The sequence below is a fragment of the Eubalaena glacialis genome, chromosome 11, assembly GCF_028564815.1.
Source record: "Eubalaena glacialis isolate mEubGla1 chromosome 11, mEubGla1.1.hap2.+ XY, whole genome shotgun sequence".
Lineage (NCBI taxonomy): Eukaryota > Metazoa > Chordata > Mammalia > Artiodactyla > Balaenidae > Eubalaena > Eubalaena glacialis.
This window is the reverse complement of record NC_083726.1, coordinates 97,089,392-97,114,044: the sequence shown is the minus strand read 5'-3', so window position 1 is coordinate 97,114,044 and position 24,653 is coordinate 97,089,392. Positions and strand designations below refer to the sequence as shown.

At 35.2% G+C, this 24,653-nt stretch overlaps 1 protein-coding gene across 10 annotated transcripts in view; it reads right to left on the bottom strand.

Moving 5' to 3' along the window:
• The window catches only part of SOX5 (SRY-box transcription factor 5), a 992,512-nt gene that overhangs the window by 384,368 nt on the left and 583,491 nt on the right, over positions 1-24,653 (bottom strand). Inside the window, exon 1 of one of the 10 annotated variants that reach the window (XM_061206378.1) lies at positions 8,499-8,532. The exons of the other annotated variants lie outside the window; for them this stretch is intronic. The gene's annotated coding sequence lies outside the window, so the exon portion shown is untranslated. Of the gene's footprint in view, positions 1-8,498; positions 8,533-24,653 lie in introns of those variants that run through there. 10 annotated transcript variants of the gene reach the window in all.

Here is a 24,653-nt window from a genome sequence, read left to right as displayed (position 1 = left end):
AATATTTCTTCCTTTCAAGATTTTCTCCCCAACACTGCAGCTTCATCAGGATTTGGTATGATTTATTCAAAATCAACTTATTCAAAATTTCATTACCCTATAGGCGAAAAAGTTTCTCCTAAATTCCAAACTTTTGTATGTGTATATGTGTATAACTATTACATTCCCCCAAATAAATTCTTCACATAACTCTTAGTGACACCCAATTATCTTTTAATTTACTTTTGAAAGTCTATATAGTCTGCTCCTTTACTTTGTTCCTTAAATTGATTATCAGGAGCTTCTGGATGCTCTTCTTTCTCTAGAAGAATGCTTTTAAAGCATTAAATATTCCTAAACTGTTTATAGGTCAAATTAGATCCGTTTTATTCTTCCAGTAATGCTAAAATTCTTAGAAACGATTACACTACCACATTTACATCCCACAGTCGTTAGGGCTCTAAAAACAATACATTTTCCTCTGTTTCCCAAATTCTAATTATGTTTAGGACTGGAGAGAAATAGAAGTTCTTGTCTCAGAAATAGCATTCGTTGTTACCATTGTTTTTCCATTCCAAGGTGTTCTGTTTGATTAATGGGACTTCGCATATTACATAAAAGTTTTCTTCACATCCTGATAATACTATGGGGGAGATGACAATCTGAATCTGATATTGTATATTCAGTTATCACTCATTCAAGGTCAAAGTTAGTGAATTAGTGAATGAATCAGAAATTGAAGTTTGATTACCAGTTCACTCCTTTCACTACACATTATCCTAACAAATCTTCAACCCAGATCCCTTGTAGTGCTGATAAAAAAGAAGAAATACTGGCATTAATTTTATGACATCTTCCTGCAAACGCTTCTCAAACATATTACGAAACTCGACAGCAAATTTTTTAAATGGGGGTTGAAACAAAAGGACATCGAGAAACGAGTTTTAAAAAAGTCTTTGGACTTTGTAAATTATTGCCCAACAAACTCTGGCTCAGGGTAAATAACCCAAAGGAAGAATTGTAAGCAAACAAGTAATACCTTGACTCCAGAATTAGAATAAAAATGTTTTAGATCTTCATCAAGCAACCTATATTAACTGTGAATGAAAAATTAATAGCATAAATAAAACCTTACTTTTTCATTTTGTGTTCTCTTATGTGAAGACATATTTTTCATTTTCACTGTTTCTTTTTCATTAGGATACTCTTTTATTAGATAAAAATTGTTTAAAATGACAAATCAACAGATCATATTTGAAAGTTTCACAACCAACTCTCTAACAACCTACCCCCTTGGTACCATCATCCTAATTCACATAAAAACAGAAAACAAAACCAAAATCAGTACTAAAGTAAATAATTTACCACATTTAAAATAAATTTTGATTAAAAATATACCAAGAAAACAGGATTTGGGCCTGTGTCCTATTTTACTACTAGATTAAAAAATTTATCAACAAGCAAAGCAGGTTAACTCTTTCCTTTCTTTTCTCAATAATGTTCCTGAAGCCCTAAAGGAGAGGACACATCCTTTATGAAATTGCTGCTGTGTCCCAACTGATCTAACTCTCTTAAAGCGCCAATATAAAAATCTTATAAGGTTTTAAGGGTGCCTTTTTTTTTGGCCCTATACGGCAAATTTCATTTCTTCATATTACACCTACTCTCAATGCATCTGATTCTTAGGTTTCAATGTCACAGAAATGACTGGGATGGAGAGGGGAGGCACGTGTGCACAGAACATAATAAAATCCTATGCATCTCTACAATGAGAAATATTAAAAATGAAGCTACTAATACATTTTTAAGAAACATCATATCTTCTGTTTTTTTAACATTTTCTCTTCTAAAAAACACATTCTTTCAAAGATGTGAAGAGCAGAAATAGAAACACTGTTACATATGAAAGTTTCAAGGGATTTGCTGCCAGCAGCTTTTCTTTATAGTGTTCCTCTTACCTACAGTATGTGTTGGCACTGGCAGGTAGCCCTAATTCGTTAGTAGCCAAATTATTTTTGTCCCTGAAGTACGAGAAATCTCCATAGCACATGAATGAGACATGGTTTACTAGTTTACACACATCTTTATAACTCCAAGAAACCAAAATTCATTCACAAATGCTTTCATTTCAGCTAAGAGAAGGGCTACAGAATACTAGAACTACCTACTTTGAATTCCTGGTCCCCATTCTCCATGAGAAGACAAATAGAAAAAAATCTTTTAAATTTCCATAAAGAACTTTGGTCCTGAATGCAAGAAAAATAAACAGCTTTCTGTTCACCATACTCCACATTTCATCTAAGTCAAAATATTTCAGTAGAAGGCATTAAGAAAAAATGTCATTTAGTAATAAACCTAAATGTCTCCAGACAAAAATTCATCACGATAGCACAGTAGGTTTAGATAACGTGGTTCACAATAGTCAGCATCCTCTTATTGCATGATCACCAACTACATTTATACACTGCTGTACCACCTTCACTAAGTTACAGAGAAAATAGGAAGCAGACACAAGCAACACTCGGAAATAAACATATAACACAAGTGATGATTCAGCCATAGCAAGAAATCTCTGAATTCTGAGGCAAGACAAAAGTAAATGTATTAATACTAAACAGCCAAGTGACTGAAATGTCACTTAGATAAAAAGAGAGATTTAAAATACAATGAGCTGAGTTCAGTTTTGAATTGATTTAAGCTTCGATACTGATTTCAAATGTCTATGAACAACCACAAGCTTTTGTTTTTAATTTTCCTTCTGTCATGTTTTATGGGTAAAAAGTCCTTAAACTACCTTGTAATAGATTACTTTCAAGCTGGGTGACAAAAGGGCATAATGACCGGAAAATGATACAAAAGAAACAGAAAAAGCATGTTAACAAGTTTATCAACAAACCTGGGTAATTCTCATGAAGTACAGATTAAGGTTCAGTGGTTCCAAACTGGCAGCATTCAAGTTGGGTTCATATTTGGGTTTTTTGTTGTTTGTTTTTTAAAACCACCTGTCCTAAAACGACATTGTTTATGCTAATTATCTTTGTTTATGCCACAATTCTGTTTGTTTACTACATTCTTTTAAAATACCATATCCCTATAAACAGTTCTCACCAGAATTCTTCTAAATCTTGTTTCGGTCTGGTCCTTCTCGGCAGCCCACTGAGCAGAATGCAGCTCTACAATGAAGGCGCAAGAGCTGGGAACAACTTTGAGTCTCTGACTCCTCAGGCTGGCAAAGGCAGGGAGTACTGCTGAGGTTTTCCACTCAGGCTCCGAGGGAAAAGGATACTGAATGTGGAGAAATGCAACACCCCCCTATTGGACAAGCAGAACCACACGCCACAGTATCTCCAGAGATGTATGAACTCTCAACTAGTAAGTGAAGAGAAGAATAGATAATGCTAGAGAGAAGGGAGTGCAGTTTCCAAACTGCAGGAGAAAACACAGAAGTCAGAAAGGATGAAAAGGTCACCTCCTGAACCATTATTAGTTCCTGATTAAAGTGGAGAAATATGAGGCATTCTCTTAAGGAATATCCAAATAAATGCTGTTCACTGAAGCAAAATAGTATGTCTTTAAATTTTTTCTTCTCCAGCAATATCACTCGATCATGTTCATCTATATAACATTCAAATTTTATATTTAATGTAAATGACAATGCTCTCAATCAGTGACAAGAAAAAAAGGACAGAATGAATGAAGCAAGAAAGAATCTGCTATGTTTCAATCCATTTCTTGTTCAACAAAATGTTTCCTTTAAAAGGAAGATATTTCATGTTTTGGTTAAATCTTTGCACATATTTCTATCTGAGTTGCCATCATCTGAGTCAGAAACCTGACATATTAAACTATATATAAGTTAGAACAAGAGAAACGTCAAGATTATTTTATTTCCCATGCTGTTAAAACTCATTGAAATTATAAATGAGTAACAAACTATGGAAGAAAACCAAAATCTATCAGTTACGTTTATTTAACTCGTCTACAGAAAGGGAGGTATTCAACATACATAATACACATCTGCATTATACACATACTCATTAGGTGGCTGGAGAATTGATTGTGGAGAGAACAGACAATAAAAATCAGACTTTAACCATGAATGTAATTTGGCTTTTTAAATGCATTATGAATGTAATACCTTTGAAATAGCTTCCAGCTCTATGGAGGAGTAATGTGCTCAAGTATTAGAACAGGCCTTATTATTTGCCTCTCAGGTATGGTGCATATACAGACTTTAGTTAAAAGCTCCCTAAGCACAGATAAATACATTATTGTATGCTGATTATACTTGAGAAACATAAGAACATATCAACGTGTGAAGTAATCATAACATCCACACATTTCTATATCTATCAACCTGCTAAACACTGAACTACCTGACATTTAACCCTTAATTGTTCTTGGTAATCAGTCAGATCGCATCGCCTGCTAAGTCTTCAGGACAGTCCTCCAGTGTGAGTGTGATAGAAGTATGGTTTGTCCACTACTTCATGCAAGCTGCCTTCCAAACTAATATCTTAGCTCAGTTAGCTTGCAAATTATTGGGATGGTAATTAAAATCTATAATCAGTTGTAGGTACCTTTTCCTCTACAAGGTAATAGAAAATAAATAAATAAATAAATAAATAAAATGAACAAAGGCAGATATCAGAACATCCTGAAAACATAATATCAAACTTACAGGTTTACAGGTGCCATTAGGCGACAATGTGAGCAGACAACTTTCCTTTGATTCACACCTAGGGGTTACCTGCTAACTTGAATGTATTTATCACTCATGAGCACAATGGTTTAAAAAAAGTTTTTAATCAAGCTGAATGAATCTGTCCAGGTGATAAATATATTATTACTATGGCCAAACTCTAGGTAATTAAAGTACTGCTAATGTCAGAAATATTCTTGCAGCCCATTAACAGTGATTTTTCATGGTAATTTTAAAAATTAATTTTTCGCAGTACCTGATGTATATTTCTTTCTTCAGAAAAACACTTAAAAGTCTCTTAATGTGAAAAATTATTTCTTTAGTCTATATGGCCATAAATAAATTAGATGGGAATATAAAGTAAATAGTAAGTTTTTGTTGCAGAAGGTTTTACTCTTGTAGTGTTCCCTTCAACATGCAGAAAACTGGCAGTGTGTTGTCTGTACCCGTTTTGAGAGAAGCCATCAAATAGGTGCTATTATAAGCTTAATTTGCTTCATCCCACTACCTTCAAGCCCAACTTTTTTTTTCTTTCTAGACATTAACAGACTGTCTTCTTAAGCAATCATCTTATACTTGCTTTTTAATTAAGTCTCTTAACATAAAACAATCAGAAAGTGTAACAAGTAGCTTGGTCATAAAACAATTACATTACAGTCAAATAGGATAAATATAAACATAAGGAAAAATAGAATACAATATTATTGATAGTAACAAAAAATGCTTTTTTCATTCATCAGAAACAAACTGATATTGATATTTAAGACAAATATTTTAAATATTTTCATTCTAAGAATATGAAAAAATAAATGGTATTCTGAAAGGAAAAACCCTTAGTTACAATTTTTATTATTTATTTTCAGGTAAATATATAAATTCACTGTCTTCATTTAAAATTTTTTCGGAGAGTTCAAGCGTTCGTTCTAGACACTATTACTAACATTTAGACCATGTTGCCAGTTATGTTTCCTCTAAATAGTATGAGCTAAAAGATTTTGCTTACAAATAATTCCTTAGAGCATACTTTGCCTATTCACCTCCCACCTGAGAATTGTGTTTTTCATTAATCATAATCAGTTATGTTAGGGATGCTTGACAGTAAAAATAAAATATTTCAACTTCTTTACTTTTTAGAATCATTGTTCAATTTGCTTTACCTCCTGAATATGTTTTAGCAGACAATGAAACTGTTACTACTTCTGAATTATTTAACAACTGTTTATTAGTCTGACAGTATTGATCATGTTCATTTCTAGGGCTGATAATACAGACATAACAAATCTATATCCCAATTTTGATCCAGACATTTAAGTTTTGAATATTCCTTAAGGTTTCAAATAGTCTACAGGTTGGAAAGGATAATAGAAGATAGACAAAACTACTGATGAAACTAGAAAAAAAATCACATACAACTTCCAAAATACATAAACCCCAAGCAACTTATTAATGTCCTCCAGAGCAGTGTTCTCTATTTCATATAGAAACTTAGAAGTCTTCTTTTCAGATTTCTGACTAAGTTTGAGTGAACAACTCATCTATATCAGGTGAGCAAACAGAATAAAAACTTAACACTCGATAGAAATGACCTACATATTCAATGAAAGTTGCAGATAGTTGAAAAGGCAAAACAAGCTGACTATGTATGAGAGTGTAATTACAGTATATATACCTCCTTTGGAGAATATAAATATTCAATATTGAGTCTGCATGATAGATACTCTATGTGGGTGACTACAGATACACTCAGCCATACAAATTCAGTGTAAACAAATAGTAATGATTTACTGAGATTTTTGTATGTATTACCAATTACAACCACAGGGGAAGTTATTAGGAAATTTTATATTGTAGGACATTTTTCAAAATTATTTTAGCTACTAATATTTCTAAAGATGCTGTCTATACTGACAACTCTATTGATTATCACTTGCTTATTTAATTAGGCAGTTAGAAAAGCATGCCTCTGGGTGACAAAAAACTGAAATTCTCACCAGGAGGAAAAACAAAATGTTAAGAGATTTGAGCATCAGAATAGGAAAGGGAAAAGTTTAGTTTAAAAAGAGATAATTGAAAAAATACAAATAAAGTTCACAGCAGGAAAGCTTGCCTATATAAAGGAATAGGCTACAGCCTGTTAATATGTAACTACCTTTTTATAAGAACAGTCATTTAACAGGCTTACAAATCAGACTCAGAGTTTTATTTTCGAAAAGTATAGAGTTGAAGAATACTATCATTTAAGTGTCGCTCTGCACATACTAGAAAACTCACTATGGTATTAAGCAGTAGTATGTTCCAGTATAAATAACTTCAATACCTACATATGAAACAGGCTATGTTTACCAAAAAAAAAAAAGAAAAAAAAAAAGCTAACTATTTTAAAGAGTTAATATATAGAACTTTGAAAAAAATAATTCAAAACTGTTAAGAAAGCTCAACCATTCACTGGAATTATGTGGTGAAGATGCACCTTAAGTTTTTTTTTAAAAAAAAAAGAGGAGAAGGAAATGAAAGAAAGAAGACAGTATTAAAGTATATACGCTGGCTATTTTACTTTCTCCCCTGATCTGATATTGGTTTCTCTAATAGCTGACCACATTCAAGCATTATTTTATTCTCAATACCCCTCTTCTCTTCCATTGCTTCACTTCTAGAATGTTTTAATCTTTGTCCTTTCTTTTTTCGTCTTTTCATATCAAATTCAGTCTTTTGAGCGATGAACAGCTTGACTTAGCATATTTTTAACCAGCTGGTCTAGCACCTAGCTTGCATTGCATAGTCAGATACAACAAATGTTTATACAGAAGGTAGCTTTCATGAAAATGAAAAAAAAAAGCCTGGGTATCATGCATCCTGGCTTTTTTTAGCTTTTTTTTCTAATTCACCATACAGAATACAAAGTTTGAATTCTTTTTAATGGCAAACAAAATTCTATTTATAGTTCCAAAAAATGAACTTATGCTAGGATAAGAACTCAAATTTAAAAACTGCAGTGTGTACTTATAGGAACACGAAGAGGGCTAAAATTCTTTCAGTGCCCTGCTTTACTTGCAAATACATCCAATGGAAGGATATTACACATATTTCTCTAATAGGAAATACTTGATTACAAATAAACTTATTCCCATCATAGCAAAAGGGAAAACAGAATAAATCAAAATTCAGCTTAAGACAGTGCAAAAAGTGGCCACTAAAAACTTAGAAAGGGATCATCCCCCTTTCTTTTTTTGACATTTCAAGAGTAATGTACTAATAGATTCCTGTGATGTTAAATTTTCTTTAAAAAACAAAAATCTGCTCTCTTATATCAACAAAAGGTCATGTGCTTTACTGAGCAGCTTCCAAAGTTTTACAGAAGAATCAAATAGGAACTTATAGCCTCCGTTTTAACCACCACTAAAACCTTCTGTCACCCCAGAAATTACGAGACAGAGATGTTGAAAATGGTAACACTCTGCACACAAAAGCATTTCAAAAGGTGTAGAAGGGGAGAAAAATATCAATGAAGGAAGAAAGTAAGAGAGTGAATGAGAAAGAGAAAAGCAGCGAGTGGGAGAGAGAGAGATGCTTAATGTTCATTTAATTTCCTGTTATAGGACGTAGCCTAAAAATATTAGCAGAAATCCCGGAGACTTTGCAAATCAGTTCCATTTGGTCTGGGCAATCAACAAAAATCAGCTAACAAGATTGCAGAAGCACTAGCTAAAAGCTTCTCTAACAAACACGTTTTAAGGGAGCATCTTCCAGTGGATTCAGAGACTACTGTAAAATGGGAGAGTTGCACTTCAATATATCAAGGGGGAAAAACTGTACTCACCTTTCAAACTCCTGAGGTAAATCAGGGTCAGTAAGCATGCTGGAAAAGCACAATTTCCCTTTGTCACAGCAGCCACCTATGATCGTCTCCAACTGAACCTGTCAAGTGAGTCCAAACCTTCTAAACCAATTGATTTTCTCCCTCCCTCTCTCTCTCTCTCTCTCTCAATCTCTCTCTCTCTCTCTCTCTCTCTCTCCCTCTCTCTCTCTCCCTCTCTCCCCCTCTCTCCCCCCTCCCTCTCCTAGGACTCCTTGACCAGTCTCTTAAAGGGGTAGCGCACTTCCAGCAGCGGGTCGGGCTGCTCCCCCTTCCTCCAGCCGCACGCTCTCGGGCTGCAAGGCACTAGACAACCTCAGGGTGCCTGTCCTTTCCTTTTAATTCTCCCTTCCAGACATCATCGAATGTGAGAAGTCAACTCATTTAACGCGTCTCCCATACTCTCTCCTCTAAATAATAAAAGTCACACACGCACACGCATGCACACACACACAATATGATTTTTGAAAATGCATTTGCTACTGATTAAAAGAGAAATCTGTACACTAACAGAACCCCGATTAAACTGCATTTATTAACTCATTAAGCAAAAAGATTAAATGTTAGTAATAGCATTTTTACACAAAGAATTGTTACGCCTTCTCACCCTTTTCTAGGCTCTCTCCGTGCGCACACGGAACACACACACACACACACACACACGCTCTCGCACACAACAATCAGGCATTGTTCTGAGGGAAGAAAAGCAACTTTGACAGATTGAAATATAGCAGAGGCCCCTTCAAGGAAACCTGTAAACAACTTGTCACTCACTCTGTCGGTCTCACTGTTAGCTCGCGCTTTCCACAAAGTGGTGCGAACGTCCTGGCAACCCAACCAAAGTTTCCTCAGCTCCAAACTCCATAAAACACGATGTGCGATGCGGAGGGGAATAGGTATCCACATACCAAAATAACGCACACTCCAGGGAACAAAACCCCAAACCAAACCAACAAATGAAAACAAAAAGATGGTCCTAACAAACTGTCCTGCTTGGGATTGCTGGGGAGGTCAGGGCGGGAAGCGCTCCCCTGGCTGGGGATCTCTTTAATTTCCTCTGCCCAGGCAGCCACAGATAACAAGGTGGACAAACTAGGGCTTTACGGCTCCTAAGCTGGCTGGCAAGGCACAGCCTCCATAGCAGTTCCAATTATCTAGATAAAAATCTGGCAGGCGAGGAAGGTAATCAGGTAATGTACCTTTGACATGAAATGACAGAGGCACATACACAAACACAGAGAGAGACACTTACACAGACACGCATGCAGAGATGGTGGCTGCCCCGTGCACCGCAGCATCTGGTCAGGGAGTAAGCACACACTCACCAACACAAGATAGTGTGCATTCTTCACACACACACACACACACACTCTCACACTCACACACTCAGTCGCTCACACACGCTCTCCACTCCTACTGGGAGGGTTCATTCTGCACAAAAGGCTACATTACAGAGCCCGCCCCAATAAGGGAAAGAGAGAAAAAAAGCCTTCCATTGTTGAGAGGGCAGGTCAGTTGATTAGATTTTCTGTGGAGAATTCCACGAGGAAATTCCCTTCAAAGCCGAAGTGATTAACTGGGGGCTATTCTGGAAATGAAGCAGACAATGGCTCAATAGTCTGTACAGCCAATGTCCAGGCTGGCACTGAACTCACTTAAAAAAAAAAAAAATAAAAGCCAGACTCCCTGTTCTTTTCCACACGTTCCCCCCCAGCCCCCTCCGCTCCTTCCAACTTCCCCTCCCAATTCCTTTTATTTTGCAGCTGGACAACATTAAGGGCCTTTAAAACCACAAGGGTTGACCCCACAGCAGTTTGATTAGGTCCCACTTTTTTCTCCTGGCGACAGGCAGACAGTAAGTTTACTTTTTTAGACATACACAATGAGACACTACACACAAATTCCAAACAGCAAAATCAATTATTAACCTTATCATATTAATAAATTTATTCTTCACTCAAAGGTTATAACATTTTTGCCAAAGTTGATAATAACTTAATAATGAGATCCATCATTCACGCGGTATCCTAAAAATACATGTATATACACTACAAAATCAATGTGGAATAAGATTTAAGCATGTCACTATGGAGTTAAGACACTAACAGAACACAGAATTATGACCCACCCTGAAAAAAGCTGTTAACAAGGGATGTGGCAGAAATGACTTGATGCTGACATGATTTTCATTTTCAGCAGTTGGGGAAGGGGAAAGGATATTACTCACTATTCTTTCTTGTCATTAGCCTCAAATTATTTTTTATTATAGCAACAACCCATTCCTACCTAGAAAGTGAGAAAACTGTTGCATTATTTTAAACATCTATTATTTCAGCACTTAAGGGGGCTACAATCTAATACACTCTAATTGATAAAGTATACAAAAATAATTTTTTCCATTGTTAATGGTGGTTATGGGATTTAGGGAATGGTAGCTGCCTAGCTACATGCACTTTAAAAAATAGTTTTTAAAGAATTTCCTAATTAGGGAGTCTTGTTTCATCTTGTATCAATACAGAAAAATGAAGAAGCAGGAAGGGTAAGTTACAAGGAGTAACGGGAGCTGGAGTCAGGAAGAGGAGGAGGCGCAGCGAGGAGAGGATGCAGGGAGAACACAAGAAGGAGACAGAGTGGCAGCATAAAGATAGAAACAAAGATAATGGCCATAAGGCAGGATGCTGAGATCCGTATGGTCCCAGCTGCTATCTTGCTACAGCTACTACCTCTGGTTGTTTCTCTGAAACTCTAATCCAGAAGGTCACCAGAGCAGGTAAGAAAGAGAGTATGAGGGTTTGAGGCCAACTACAGTGTAAAGCAAAGATGCTCATATCACATTCATCCTTGTCTTTGGTTTTGTTTTTATAGACATTTACTATGTGCATGTGTAAGTACACACATGCCAAACAAACACAAAGGACGTATAGGAAAATGTTAAATGGTGTGGAAGTCAGTTTAAGAGCTTAACATATTTCTATAAACATTTCTGCAGCCATTCAAAACAAATTATTTCTTGCAAAATTATCCTTGAAGAAACTGAAATAGACTAGGAACTAGACAGAAAATTTGCCAGATATAATAATGATCATCCTAATAATGATAACTTGAACTAATGGAACTCCAAGCTCATAAAGAATTCTGTTCACATAGATTAGCTCACAGATCATATGCAGCATAGAAAAGTGTGTGGGTATATACAGCCCTAAGTTTCCCAGTGTTTAAACTTTGGCAAAAGGAATTTAAAGTCATACAACTGGTTAGTGGCCCATTTGTTACTTGAAGCCAAATCTTATTTCACTTCTGATACCATAATACAGAATAAAATAACACTCCAGAATTTATACTTCAATGAAAATCCCCAGATGGCACTCACTTTTTAAGTGATTAAAAGGCTTTCAAGTAATTGTTAATGAATTTAAATTTGATATAATCTCATTGTCACTAAGTTAGTACTGTATTTGATGGCTGAATGAAATAAATAGTTTTAAATGTACCTTTCTAGGCTGTAAAAGTTTTCTTTCATTTGAATTCTACATTGCAAATTAACATTTTTGCAAGATTTTAGAAGTCAGCAAAAGAGAAGGCAGCTCCAAAATATTCTCTCAAATCCTGTCATTGATAATTTTATTAAATAATTGAATTGATCCAGGCAACCCAATGCTTAATAGTAAATTACCATTGTCTTCTTTTTATTTTACATTAAATGTTAAAATGTTTAAATATTAAATATGTGCTAATGACTAGCACATAATATGTGTTAAATAAATCTATATTCTTTATCAATTACCTGAAAAGTTCAAGATATTCAATTGGTTACATACCTGGTATTGTCTACATCAGAACGAGCATCCCAATGTGATTTTGCTATACTATTATAAGTAGGTCTCCAGAAAGTTTCATAATGTATATAGATTGAGATACACTTTATCATTCACTGAACATTTATTAAATGCTTAACAACATGTTAAGTACTGTGGCTTTAAAAGTAAAATTCAAGAAAAATTTCCAATAAATCTAATTTTAAAAATATATATGAGCAAAATTCAAATTAATTGTTTTATATGCACGCTCTCTAAGGTAAATATGGTAGGAAAAGCTAAAACCAAAAGCAAATGCACTAAAAGCAATGACAAGAACTTACTGAACAATAATTAAATTGGTGGGAAATACAAAATGATCTACAAACACAGATGTACAAATATAAATATATCTTCAGAGAGAACCAAAGCACAAACTACAACAGAAACCCCATAAAACATTTAATGAGTCTCTTTGACATTGCCACAGCAGTATTACGGAAAATGGGATGAACCTGAAAAAGTGTGCTTTTGAGCTCATGTTGTTTCCATTGTAGATATAAAAATGAGACTCACACAAACTAAGAAAATATAAGATATGCTAGTGAACACTGCTGGAGAATTTTCAAAGAGAATATCAGGAAACAAGTTATTTCCAAATTTAACCTCTTTCAGACACTGTTTCAAGCAAGTTTTTCTAATATTTCTCTTCTCAATAAAAGGAAGAATGTCCATTCCCCTATTTTTAAGATAGAATTGTTAAATATCTTCTATTTTAATAACTGAAACTGAAATATGTAGTCACAGGTACAGATAACACTTTAATATTTGATACATGTTCCTATCATCAAGCAATAGTTTATGGAATTTGGAAGGCTATTTTTGAGAAATGAAACTTTTAGTATTATAACCACAATGAATTTAATACCAGTGTCAGACAATACCAATATTACGTTGCTTTAACCTGACACAAGAGGGGTTAAGAAAATATTCACCTATTGGGTTTTTTTTCCCCTGCAGTTATTTGTTTTATCACAAAGTGTTAAAAAAGAACCCTCCCTCTCTCAAAAAAAAAAGGACTTCCAACCAATGTACGTCTGTGAGCCATTCACCAAATGCCTGGTGAGCTCACCACTGACCTATCATGTGCAGCTTAAAACTTTGACTTAGAGTAGACTAAGTCATTGGACCTCTTTAGAAACATACCTAAGAAATTCAACAGCCTCTCTTCCTTTTAAAGACCTAAAATTCAATTCCCCATAATACACTTATGCAAGAGAATTGGCATATAATCCCACCCTCATAGTCTTCTGTATTGTCAGTTGGTTAGTTAGAATATACAGATGAATTGTCCTCAGATCACATTTTTGACCAACCAGTGTTCTTCAACAACACATTCTTTAAGAATGTGTTCACCTTAGAAACTCGTCTCATACTTGTCTCAAAGGGATGATGCTATTCCCAGTAATAGCTCCCACTGTTTGCTTTCTTACTATTTATCTCCTTCAGAAGAATTTGAAGTAATTTAAAAATGATAGCTTTTAGTGTTTGAGAACTTTGTACCAGTCATTGCGATGCACATAAAATAATCTCATTTAACAGCCAAAACAACTATATGAGATATGTAGCTGTATCATCCCAACTACAAATGAGGGAACCATGGCTTACAAAGAGAACTATTTGTCCGAGGTCCCAAAACTAACAAGTGAAGAAATGGGCAACACCAAAGTTATGACAACTTTCCTCCAAAGTTCTCAAAAGGCACCAAATGTTAATTTATCTCAAATATACCCTAACAGCTATTAAATATCAAGTGTACAGGAAAGTGCTTATAAGAATGTTTGAATGCTAAGAGAATGTTTAAACTTCAAAGTTAGGTTGAGTGATGATTACCCCATCCTCACAAATAACTTGATATAAAAGATGATTTCTTTATACAACAATTAAAAGCAGTTAAGAATAGTACCCTCATGCTATTTATGGTGATAATAAGCATCAGAATTAGTACACTTATCATAAAGTCTGGCTCTCTTTTTAAATATAATTTCTGAACATTCTCTTTCTAATATGATTACAATTTTGGGTATCCAAGGGAAAATATAGTAGTCCTCACTTTTCTTATTATACTGTACTTACCTTTCTTCTTGTGATAATGTGGGATGATAAAATGCCTCTGTGATGAGATGATGTGAGGTGAATGAGGTAGGCATTGTGACATAGCATTAAGCTACTATTGACCTTCTGATGATAGGTCAAGAGGAGGATCAATGTGCTCTGGTGATCCTGGGTCATACAGTCATAACGATGTCAATAGACGGGGATCACAGGCAGAGCAAAGCCGGGTGGTGTGAGATTTCATCACGCTACTCTTAGTCGTCGCACAATTTAAAACTTACATGTTGTTTATTTCTGGAATTTTCTATTTAATATTTTCAGACCATGGTTGACCACCATGGGTAACCGAAACCACAGAAAGTGAAACTGCATATAAAGGAGGCCTATCTTCTGGCCGCCATGTAACTACTTTGCAGTAGTGAAATTTCTGTCTCACAGAAAGGATCATTTCAGGAAAAGATATCTATTAGGAAGATCAACCTAACTTACACTTTAATTTTTTTACTCGTTACACAATCATCTCTCCTTGTGATAAGTGGTGTTGCCTAACTGTCGTCAGTTCATGAGGTCAAAAAAGACATGAACCAATCACTCTGGTGGTAATAGTCAAGACTCCTACTGAGTAAAACAATCCATATAACCCACGAGAAGAGAAGCCATTCGAATGGGACCATACCTTAAAAAAGTGTTCTTGACCACCAAACTTTCTGTTATGTATTTCTCAACCTGGAAAGAAATTCAGGGAACACACTACATTGAGGCAGCAGCAAAGTGAAAAGTAGCACCATAATATTGCTACAATGTGGCTTGAGTTCTTACTTATTAGATAATTTCTATAAAATATTTTAGTGTACATCTTTCAGGGAAGTTTTTACACTGTAGTCGTGGTATCTATTTCTTGATGTTAACTAACCAGAGCAGAAATAAGAGCGAAAACTGAGTAAAATATGAAAACATTTGAACACTTAGCTTCATTTTTAAGTTGATTTCACTTGTCTATTCTCTATATTCTTCTTTGATTGCATACTAAGTAAATGACAAATCTTATTCATGGTAAATTAAAATATTATCTATTAACAATGTTCAGCCTATTTATATCTAGAACACCACAGAAGAAAGAATCGTAGCTAAGCTGAAAGGAGGCCTGAGCTCTAAGCCTCTATTCCTTCCTTACTAGTGGTGTGGTCTTGTCTACAACTTTAACATCTCAGGGAAGATGATTTTCAAGGTCCCTCTCGACTCTCAAGTTCCTATTCTTTAATCTCTTCTTTGATAAATCAATTTATAATCTGCAAAGTAAAATTTCTTACCCTTCTCAGTTTTGTTCCAGTTATATACCCTTTTAAAATTGTTTTAAGAACAGCCCTTGTACTTTATTTTAACCCTTTAAAGAATGCGATAACTACATTCACACATCAATATAAGATTGTGAAGCAAAGCATCTTTTATTAATTAAAGTTAGTTTAGCTAAATTCAATTAAATTAAAACGACCAGAAGAACTTAACTGGTCACAAAATATGACCACACTTTCAAAAGAACTAATTTTATGACTAAATTCACCTATTTACGATTCTGAAAATTTTGTGCTTGAATTTTCAAGTCACAACTTTCATTTTTTCTGATAAGGACAATCACATTTATTGGCATTATCTAATTCAATGAGAGAATTAATAGCAGTTTATTACTATATTCAACACATCATATGTGTGTGATGGCAGTGACGGGCACTGTAGGGAGAAATAAATACAAGGGATTCTGCCTTTATCTGAAATTTCAAGACATCAAATGAGAAACTCAGAGACAAACTAAAAAGCTGAAATGTGAGAAATCCTGACAGGCAAATTATGTTCAAGAAAAACTAGTTTTTAAAATGAATTTTGTGGACACTGTGTAGAACTCCTGCCAAATACACAGCTTCTTTATTTTTCATGCTATTGTTAACAAAAATGACTTACTGCCATAATTTAGAAAATAATTCAGTCAGACTATGCACAGGATTAAAATGCAAAAAAAAAACCCAGACATTATCAAAAGACTGTATTCATTCAATTACTCAGTAAGTATGTACAGAATGTTTAATTTACACTTGTATTGTAAACCATCTATACATATTAAAATTTTATTGTTTATAATGTATACTTTCATAAATGGAAAAAAGATAAATTGATATTTGTAAATTTCCCTAAAGTCGAAGAACTGTTTAGGTATCAAATGGTACGTTAGTATTTAAAAACACTTAAATGTTAATTAACTCTAAACAAATCATGGGTCTGTAATCTGAAACATTTATTTTTAAGTCTTGCTTAAAGTCAAAGCACAGACTAAAAGACTATAAGCATTTGTAAGATATGCCAGCATCATATGCACATCTTAAAAAAATAAAAATGCATGCTCTTCCTGGTTTGAGGACCAAACTTCAGATTTATTCAGCCTTTATAGGTGGACCATTATTCTTAATCTTAAAGAGCAAGTCAACTTAATAAGCACTGTTCTAGTATTGAGTGTGTTCCTTGAATTTTACTAGACATATTGAGGGGGAAAAAATGAATCAATACACAAAATTTTTTTATGAGCATCTTTTCTGGCCAGAGCATTCTCATAAAAGGTGAGGATGCAAAGATAAACATTTTTTTTCAAGGAATTATGACCTAGGGCAAAATATGGACATCCTGTTCCAATAAAAATATTATCAAGTTCTTACTAACTAGAAATCTACAATTTTCACACAGGTTAATTCATTTAATTTTCAAAACAAATCTGGAATGTACCAGTTACAAATATTAGTTCCATGTCACAGAAAAGGTAAGTGAAGTACAAGAACAAAAATTATCTAGCTTCAGATTACACAACTAGTAATAGGCAGAACCCCAGTTTGAACCCAAGTCTTCCAATTACCAACCTAGTGCCTGTTCCACTCTACAAGAGAGCTACTTCCAGAAGTTATCACAACATAAGATTAAACGATAAAAGTATTATTTAGTGAAACAAAGTTATGTAGGGATTTTAAGTAACAAGTGACTTTAAAATAACTATTTTCTGGGGCTTCCCTGGTGGCGCAGTGGTTGAGAATCTGCCTGCTAATGCAGGGGACACTATTTTCTGAAGTTCAATAATTTTAGTATTAGTTTGTTGGAGTTAATAAAATATAGATTAGAGAATCAATTGAAAACCCCAGAAGCACTATGAGAATTCAGAATTACAGTGGGGAACAAAAGCAGTATAAAGAAATCAATGGCTTTTGTGTATACATGATGACCCCCAGTTATCAAAAGATAATGGGAAAAAAGACCCCATCAGCACTAGTAACGCGAAAGATAAAATATCTAAGAATAAAATCATTCACGTAAAGACCTATTTGAACAAAGCTTAGTTATCAAAAGATAGTGGGAAAAAAGACCCCATCAGCATTAGTAACACAAAAGATAAAATATCTAAGAATAAGATCATTCACATAAAGACCTATTTGAAGAAAGCTTTAACACAATATGGAAAGATATACCATGTTCCTGGATAGGTAGCATCAATATCATTTCTTTCTAAATGACAGTATAAATTTAATAAGTTCAAATTAAAATACCAGCATATGCTTAAAACACTACACAAACTAATTCAAAAGTTTGCCTGAAAAAATAAATAAGAAAAATCATTTTAAAAACCTGAAAAAGAATAAGGGCTCAGGTAACCAGATATTAAAATATAATATAGAGTCTCAATGATTAAAACAATGTATATTGAATGGATTGAAAAGCCAAAGGAATAGAAAAGAAAGTACAGAAAATACCCAAACACAGAAGAAAAATTCAGTATATTCTATCTAGTGAATGATATAGGTGGCTTTCAACAAATGCTCAACAATTACCTCATGACCAAGGCAAACAGGAATATAAATTCCAAATGGATAAAGCTTTAGATGTAAAGAATAAAACCATAAATCCACCAGAAGAGAATATGAGCAATCTGCAATATAATCTTGGGGTAGTCTTACTGTTTTGGAAAAACAGTATATGCAACCCATATCAAAGGAATGTGATAGCCTCCATAATATGTAAAGAGCTCTTTGAAATCAATGAGAAAAAGGTTAACAATCCAACAGTAAAACAGACAAATAATATAACTTATTCAAAGAAAAGGAAATAGAAGTGGTTCTTAAACAAAGGAAAGATGCTAACATCCTTTAACTTAAGTGCAATTTACAACTACAAGGTGATTACTATTTTTTTTAACCTATCAGTTTGGCAAAAAATGAAAATTTTAACATTTTGTTAGGCTGTATTAGTCATTCATAAATAATTTGTCCCCCTTGCTAAACTTCCCTACAGTGGATTTTACTTCCTACTCCACTACTTTGCCTTAGACATGTTGCTTGCTTTGGCCGATGGAATATGGAGCTTTCTCTGTGAATGTCTGATTTGGCTCAGCTACCTTATCTTGTTTCTGCCTTCCACCATGAAAACAGCATATCTCAGATAGGGGCCAGTCCATCAGCCTGGGTCTTAGAATGAGAAGAGACATGGAGTCAAATGGACCCCAACTCAGTCCAATCAGGCCAACACGCAGCTGACCCACAGAGACCTCATGTTACACATGCAAAACAAAAATTTTTTTTTAACTGTAATCCATGGACAGAGTACGGTTGTTTGTTAACACAGCAAAAGCTTACTAGCACTTATAGTCCGTTTATGACTTATGGAAACACATGTTCTTGTATATTACTAGTAGAAATGTATGTCAATATAACCCTTCTGGACAGCAACTTGGAAACACCTACAAAAATTACAAATGCAATTTCACGTCTGGGAATTTATTAGATATACTTTCAAATGGGCAGAATGTTACGTATTCAAAGTTTGTCACTGTGGAACAGCATGTAATAGCACAGAATTGTTAACAATCCAAAGGTCATTAATCAGGGAAACAACAAAGCAATGGTATACTATAAAGCTATTAATAAAAGAAAAAACAATGTAACTCTGCACTGATATAAAAACATCTTCAATATAATAATTGCTGATATATATATATAAAGTAAAAAAAGCAAGGTACATATCTAAGAACTGAGTACAATGTGCTACAAAATGTGTGAAAATAAGACATCAAGTTTCTTTTTGCTTATATGTATATAAGAAAACCTTGGAAGGATATACAACAAAATGGTTATAATTGTGGGACAGGGGGAAGTCAGAACTGGACAAATGGAAGATAGTTATGAGATTAAAACCTTTCTGCTGTATGCTTTTTAAAGCTTTTTATACTTTTTCTTTATTTTGAATGTGAATCCATTATGTTTTCAAAAAAAGTTAAATATACATAAATTAAATTAGTTAAATACACATCTAATTAAACTAAAAACTCTCCCATGGCTGCTCATCAACGATACACAAGATTTCTCAAATTCGTATCAGCAGACCCCACACATCTTATTCTTAGAGGCCTGTAATTAATATGTAATTTTTGTTATTAAAAAGCATTTTACCTGCTAAAAAGACTAAAAATCTCATTTTAAAAAATAATCCTCAGGCTTCCCTCCTGGCACAGTGGTTAAGAATCAGCCTGCCTGGCTTCCCTGGTGGCACAGTGGTTGAGAATCTGCCTGCCAATGCAGGGGACACGGGTTCGAGCCCTGGTCTGGGAAGATCCCACATGTCGCGGAGCAACTAGGCCCGTGAGCCACAACTACTAAGCCTGCGCGTCTGGAGCCTGTGCTCCGCAACAAGAGAGGCCACGACAGTGAGAGGCCCGCGCACCGCGATGAAGAGTGGCCCCCGCTTGCCGCAACTAGAGAAAGCCCTCGCACAGAAACGAAGACCCAACACAGCCAAAAATTAATTAATTAATTAAAAAAAAAAAAAAAAGATTTCTCCAAGTCATAAAAAAAAAAAAAAAAAAAAAAGAATCAGCCTGCCAATGCAGGGGACACAGGTTCGAGCCCTGGTCCGGGAAGATCCCACGTGCCGCGGAGCAACTAAGCCCGTGTGCCACAAGCTACTGAGCCTGCGCTCTAGAGCCCGTGAGCTACAACTACTGAAGCCCGCGTGCCTAGAGCCCGTGCTCTGCAACAAGAGAAGCCACCGCAATGAGAAGCCCGCGCACCGCAACGAAGAGTAGACCCTGCTCGCCGCAACTAAAGAAAGCCAGTGCGCAGCAACGAAGACCCAACACAGACAAAAGTAAATAAATAAAAAATAGTCCTCAATTTAATGATATTTTCATAGAACATGATTTTAGTTTCGGATATAAATGTTTCTTTAACTGAAATTCAAAGACCCCAGTGAATATATCCTTGGGGGTATATAATATTTTTCTTTAAGAGGCTTGTATATAGTTTGAAGAGTTTGAGAGATGATAGCCTAATTATAAATAAAAGTCCTTAACATGTCATATTTGACTTTTAATGCTCTGTCATGGTCTCCTTACCCAACCAAATCTCTCCTGCATGCCATGAACTTCATGCTCCTGCTGTACCAGGCTGGTAAAGTTGCTGGCAAACAGCCTGTTGCTTCTTCCTTCAATGCTTTTGTGTGAAATATGCATTCCTCCTGGAATATCTTCCACACTCCCTTACCCCATTTTATCATGCTAATTGCTACTCATCCTTTAAGATTTGTTGAAGCTGCAGACTCCATTGGAATCCCATGTTGATCCCTTACCTGTTATCCTTCTTGGGACTCCCATAACAAGTAGAACGTAAGTTCCCACTACTTAGCTCTAAGCTCTAAAAAGATGGATGCTCTGTCTTATTCATTATTGCATCTTCCAGACTATTTCAATGTTCTGTAATACCCATGGCATGCTCTATCTGAAGAAAAAGATCAGGAGACTTCGGGACCCTACGTCTGTGTGTCCTGGTATCAGGCCATTGCACAACCTGTTTCCCAAGGCCAGGACACGCTCCCCATCATCACCTTTACACCATGATTAAGTATTACCTCCTCAAAGAAGCCTTCCCTAGGCTAGGATTGAAGTGTAAGAAACAACATGGGGTGGAAGGTCAAAGTCCATGGACAACTGTGGTGGTATTAACAGAAGTTTGGAAGTTGGGGTTTTTTGTGGGAAAAGTGATGCTACATTGAATTTGACATAATGGCAGAACTTCTGAGTAAAGGTTTCTAACTTAGAGATGGAAATATTACACTGAAGTGTGTAAAAGTATCATAGTAAAAGTAGATTTTATTTCATAAGTATGAAAGCCTGTTTAATAAGGTGAGTAAAGTACTAAACTAGAAAAAATAAAGTTTCAAGAAAGGACAAACATAATGACAATTTTTTAAAAAGAGGCCTATTTAAAAAACCATTGATTCTGGCAATTTAGTCAGTAACTGTTGAGAGATGCTCTTGAAATACCAAAAGAAAAGAGTTCATCTCTGATGAAATGAAACCATAAATTCCATAGCCTTCCTCCACCTCTCTGCAAACACACACACACACACACCCCACACACATGCATGCACACACACACACAACTATTTTATTCCCTTCCATAAAAAAGACTCTACAAACAACACAGGGTCTCCATATTAAAAATTACATTAGAAACAGAAAAGCATCAACTGAAGGCATACTCTAGGAAAACTATAACAGGGAAACAAGAAAATGTAGAAAATTTAAAATGTCTAAAGTTTTGAGGAAAAAATAATGGACTTCTTTATTAATTTCTTAATGGTAATAATCCCTGTCAAATACAACTACCATTACATTTTTCCAGGAGTCCAGATGCTATTTTGGCAATTAGGCAGTCACTGCCATTTTGATTGCATTTAAAATGATCAAGTATGCAATTGCCCACTGTTGTCCTTTACTTCCAGTACAAAGATTTAAATCTTATTTTTGATCTAAAAATATTCCATTTATATCTCTTTGTTGATAGATTTTCCTGTTGCTTTATTTCAAGGTCCTGTACAAATCATTAGTGACATTATGCCAAAGGCTGAACATCATAAGCAACCTGAACAGTTTGATTCACCTAAAAAGCAACGCACAATTCACTGAAAGAAAATGCAATAATGATCCCATCCAACTAAAACTGTTAAATTAAATGGATAGAATCTAATGATTTCCCCTATCATTCTGATATTCTGGAAACATGGCAGGGGAATGATAAATACCAACACATATGTTGAAGATGCCCACTCTTTTTTAGCTTAAGGAAAGCAAGTGAATTCTTTTAAAGAAACTGCCCTGTTACATAAAGAACATTCAAATGGATGCATCTAAGTGCAAAAAAGGGGCAAATAACCTCCTAAATTAATACATACTTAAACAAATTCTTAAGCCAATTAAACAAATAGAAAGCTATCCAATTAAGATACTGAGGAAGCACAGCAGAAAGTAGGAACTGCTGCCTGAACATAAGACCAGTTATGAAAAACACAAATGAGAAATCACATTCTATTAGTTCAAAACAATAAATTTATCTCATTTCTACTTTTCTATAATTTCTGTCAAATACAGATGATCATGCTTTTCTGTCACATATATGCAATTCTGTCTACATACCTACAGTTTAAGAAATTACAAAAGCAGATGCAGAATTCAAGGAACTGTCCTTGATTCCTGAATCTGACATATCCATAGAAGAGCAAAATTCAGTGTCAGGGAAACCCAGACTGGTTAATTTAATGGCCTGACCTTAGAGAGCTTTCAGAGATATGTTTAACAGGATTAAACAACTGACTATATCCTAAGTCCAGCATGCACACATGCATGAATGAGTGAAGTACAAAAAGTTGAAAGACTACAAATTTTATCCCATTCATAATTTCTGCATTTGAAGTGTATAATATTTAAATATGCATTCTGTAAATAAAACTAGGCTGCTAATAAACTAGTTATGACTGATTAATTAAAATATAAAGCAGTAATCTTCAAACTTTTTAGACTTGGAACACTTTCTCAAAAACAACCCCCCCAAACCCCCAAAACTTAGGGAGAATAGAAATATTAGAGAATAAGGGTGATTTTGTATGGCGGAGGCTGCAGCAGAGTTGGGATGGAAGAGAATTCCACTAAACCTTAGAAAAGTTAGAAAAGCATCCCATCAAAAATAATTCTAAATGTCTGCAGAAGCAAATTAAGATGTATTAGGGGAGGGAGATAAATATTAGAACACTAAAAGAATTTAAACTAGGTACTTATAAACATTTTATAACACGTATCCCATGTCATTTTATCACAAGTTTGTTCTTTTTCCCTCCATCTTATTTTTTCACTATCCTCAAATACTACACAACTATAATTGTCATATTTCCCACAATTCACATGTATTCCTCAGAAACACTCCTTCACTATTTCCCCTTTATTTACTTTGCAACCAATCCTGGGGCAGAAAAGACATACCTAAGTTACTAAGTATTTTATGTTTCTTTGAAAGATACATAGCTGTCCTGTTAGCACAGGGGTTCCATTATAGGATGTCCTGAAGAATACAACATGTTCACATCTCCCTCTAGGCCAACCTTGAAAAGGAAGCTAACATAATGTACTCCTACGGAAGACTGTTCATTGTTTGAATGTGTAAAGTCCAGCATAACAATGGGTAATTCCCTAAGTGTTCGCCATATACTTTATTACTCCTTGATATATGTTTATCACATATATACGTAAAACTTAATACATTCTTACATACATATATGTAATATACCAGCTAACCCAATACAACCATTTACCTTAGTGTTTTTCAAACACTTCAAGTAACTCAAATAGGGCAATAAAGGCTTTATTTGACTATTTTAAATGTAAATGTATTCTTGGTCATATAAATACACATATACGGGCATCAGTATATCTACAAAATCAAATTTACATGTTTCCAGTAAGTTCTGGCCCACCTTGATAAACGAATCTTTGACAGTGACCCATGATATCAGAAAGCTGGCAGGCGGCGCTTGCAAAGAACTAAACTTGGAGAATCAGCAACTAGGGTTACCGAAGGCCAGGACCAAGGCAAGGGTCGGGGGTGGCAGGTTCCCGGCAGCCCCTGCGCGGGCAGGGCACGAAGGGAACGTGCCTGGCGTGCGCGATGACGTCAGCAACGTGCCCTGCGCAGATACCGTCTACCGCGGCAGGATTGTCTCTGTGGCAGCGCAGTCAGCTCACTGCCCTTCTCGTGGGGGCCGGTGCAACTTGTCCATATCCAGTGTCTAGAACAGGTGGTCAGTGGCATGGGCAGTGCCCCATCAGTCTCAGGTGGCCGGCACTACCATGTTTGAGGGG